Consider the following 3592-nt stretch of genomic DNA (forward strand, 5'->3'; position numbering starts at 1 on the left):
CACAAGTATACGCGTCACTGTGTTCATGGTTAAGGCAAGCAGCAGCAGGGCTTCGTCCCAGCTCCAGGCATATATTCATCAGCTCCGCAGTCTTGCGGATTAAGCTACAGGCGGCGTTCCCCAGTCGGCTAGCGGTTCCAGCCGGCCGCCCCGCAAACCCGGACGCGGGAGGAAAAGACAAGGAAATCGGCTCCACGGAAGTTGTTCCGGCTTAATGGGGATGGCCTATTTCACGCAAACAATTGACGCACGCCTTCAGTCTCTCGAACGGGCGGAACGGGCCCTCATCGCATGCGAAGTTTACCCATCTCTGGCTTCAACCACAACCCCTCCTGCAGGCAGGCAGGGCTTAAGCCACATCCCATTGAAGCTACTTCACCTCCCGGCTCATAGTTTCAAGGTGCGGTCGCGTTCTATTCAATCGTTCAAGCGCTACTGCTCGTCACAACTCTATTCGCTTTAGCGTAGGCTACTAGCATGACTGGTATTGCTCAGGGCAATCTCGATGACAACGGTCAATGTTCCCCCCTTTCTACGCACGGAGATAATGTAATCTTAATAGTGCGCAGGCCAAGGCTGGCTCTTCAAAGCAGATATTAACAACGCGCTTTAAAGTTCCCATCATCCGTTCAGCAGAACTCTTTCAGCCTCAAGCGGGAGTCAAGTAAGGACAAACTACGCGTGCACCGGCTATTCGGTTAAATAATGTTAATAGTTGTCTCTCCCCAGTGCATCACCCACTGCTCAGGGAGATCCCCTCATGCGTTGCCTTTACACCATCTAGTGTTCAAATACAACACTACTAACCTATAACTCCGCTCAACTGGGAAAGAGAAGAAGAAGAAAGAAGAAGCGACTCCTCCAGGAGCACAGCGTTCTTAATCACGAGGAACTATAGGCCCAGTCACACGGAGTTCCTAGGCATCACATCAAACTCATGGTATTAACGTTCCTCTAACCAAACTGCGTGCATCCACATAAAAACGTCTTCAACGACAGTTGCTCTTCCTCACCGGGCAACCGTACTTCGCATGCGGATAATCTTCGGCACGCCACGATCTCCCGTTTCTGGACGTGGCATCCGCCGGCCTCACGACGACCGCGTTTTTTCCCCGACTCTTAAGGACGTGCACTGCACATCCTCCGTTTTGGGGGGAATATCTGCATGAGATCATCCGCCATAGCGGCACGCTCAGATTTCCTATCGCTTACACATTACACTCGCTGGATCTAACACTAGCGTCCCTTCATCATTCTCATTTCAGATGATAGAAGACAGTCTTAATCACTCAATCAGCTCATCAGCATGTATGACTCATCGGCGCACTTAACTGCTAATTAAGCTATACTAGCCTATATCATGGGTTATGTCTCAGTATTTAACTAAGTGTACGTCTTTTCTGCGTGCATCCTGCACTTCATTCATATTCTCGGGTTCATGCTCACTTGGCTCGTGTTAAGCCAGGTTATGATATTCATGCATCACCGTACTCAAGCTAACAGCTCTCGGGCATTATATCGTCGACATCTCCCTCTTCGCCCGGACATCGGCTCGTGCTGCCAATCAAGATCCCTTCAGTTTACCTATGGTAAATATGCATATAACTGGTGGTGGTGTCTTAATAGCATATCAGGGCTTTCGTTCAGACAGGTGCTGCCATTCAAGGCATATCTCCCTCATCCCTGCAACTCGGACGGTGATCCTCCTCCGCCTTCATATTCCACATTCGCCCGGACATCAGTGCGTGCCGGCTATCCAAGGTCTCAAACACTAAACTTGGTAATTATGCATATAACTGGTGGCGGTTTCATAGCACGTCAGCATGTATACGTGTTACTGCGTTCACGTCTAACCGCATGTCAGGTTGTGACCTCCGGGTCTGCGTTCCGTGTAACCCTGCACGTCAGGTCGTGACCTCCGGGTCTGTGTTCACGTTTAACCCTACACGTCAGGTCGTGACCCCCGGGTCTGCGTCATGTTTAACCCTGCCAGTGCAGGTTGCGGCCAGCGGGTCAGCATCATGTTTAAACCCTGCGCGTGCAGGTTGCGGCCAGCGGGTCAGCGTCATGTTTAACCCTGTGTGTGCAGGTTGCGGCCAGTGGGTCAGCGTCATGTTTAACCCTGTGTGTGCAGGTTGCGGCCAGTGGGTCAGCATCAAGTTTAACCCTGCGTGTGCAGGTTGCGGCCAGTGGGTCAGCGCATGTTTAACTTGTGTGTGCAGGTTGCGGCCAGTGGGTCAGCGTTCGTTTAACCCCGCTACGCCAGGCGTTAACCCATGGTCGGCGTTCACGTAAACCCGGCAGTGATTCTGGCATTCTCATCATGTCCCTGTGCTATCTCTCATTTCATCCACAGATCTCCGCAATCAGCCAGTAAGGTAAGAAATGCTTCACATCTCAGTACTTCATACTTCACATCTTTTGGGGGTTCATCGGAGCGGTTGTCCCCTCCCGAATGATCATCCTGCAAACCAGGGCCTAATCGCCAAACATCAGTTCATTCATTTGTTGTAATCTGTCAATCACCATTCTCTCATATCATGTGTCCCGGTAATAAACATGTATTTCATGTCTCTCCTGATTGAAATGAAGCTTAGCGCAAGTTCAATTAGGAAGACCAATACCCCCTGGTGTTACACGTCATTTCAATACCCTCTCCTCTCCCAATAAGTGATCAGGGGCGTTACTCCCCAGCTAGCCAATCATCGCACCCGCTAACCCCTTTAAATCTGCTCTTCCCTCTCTGTCAGTTTTCATTTCAGGTGTCAACGCACAACCCTCCTCCACCCCTTTGCCTCCGTCTCCTAATACAGGGCCAAGCTAAAATCTTCTCCCTTCAGAACCGGACCGAACTACTTATCACCACCATCAGTGTCTAGACCCCGGGGGGTTCATCGGAGCGGTTGTCCCCTCCCGAATGATCATCCTGCAAACCGGGGCCTAATCGCCAAACATCAGTTCATTCATTTGTTGTAATCTGTCAATCACCATTCTCTCATATCATGTGTCCCGGTAATAAACATGTATTTCATACATCATGTCTCTCCTGATTGAACTGATATCCAGGTGCAGCTTTCAACCAAAACAGCAGTTTAGACTTTTGGTTAACCTGCTAAATGTTACTGAAAAGAACCGGGGAAACTAGTTTTTTGTGTGTGTATGTGTGGGTGGAAAAAGGTGGAGTGTGGGGGCAGTTCAGTGAGAGCCAACAGAAATGTTCTCCACATCTGTGAGTGCAGCCCGGCTCGAGATGAGACAGAATATGGAAGTGGAGTGACAGCTGGGAGAAGGAGAAAGAGCCGTGCCTCATGTGAAGTCCTGCTTCCTGACACATGTACTTACAGCAAAATGTGTTTTGAAGCAGTACTTGTAGCTCCCCTCTTTTTTTTTTGCAACCAGCGAGGCTGAGAACAGAGCTTGACTCGGAGCATCAAGAAACAGCTGAAAGAGGATTGAACATGAAAGAGAAGAGCTAGTGTCAAAGCATGGCTGATGCAGGGCGCTGCTAGGAGCTGCAACATAGCAGGAAGACAGAACTGTTTCTGCACTTCATAGTCATAGGCTGATATTTTAAGCGTCTTTAAACAAGGCA

General features: G+C 49.8%; 1 long non-coding RNA gene across 2 annotated transcripts; it reads left to right on the plus strand.

The window, feature by feature from the left end:
- On the plus strand, positions 1-3035 carry LOC117546160. Of its 2 annotated transcripts, XR_004568943.1 has the most exons (3): positions 1-1780; positions 2357-2378; positions 2751-3035. It is a non-coding gene; the product is annotated as an uncharacterized LOC117546160 (long non-coding RNA). The 2 variants fall into 2 exon arrangements; XR_004568942.1 differs by having other exon boundaries at positions 2357-3035.
- Positions 3036-3592: the final 557 nt, after the last annotated feature.

The sequence above is a fragment of the Gymnodraco acuticeps genome, unplaced genomic scaffold (assembly GCF_902827175.1).
Source record: "Gymnodraco acuticeps unplaced genomic scaffold, fGymAcu1.1, whole genome shotgun sequence".
In the NCBI taxonomy this organism is placed as follows: Eukaryota; Metazoa; Chordata; class Actinopteri; order Perciformes; family Bathydraconidae; genus Gymnodraco; species Gymnodraco acuticeps.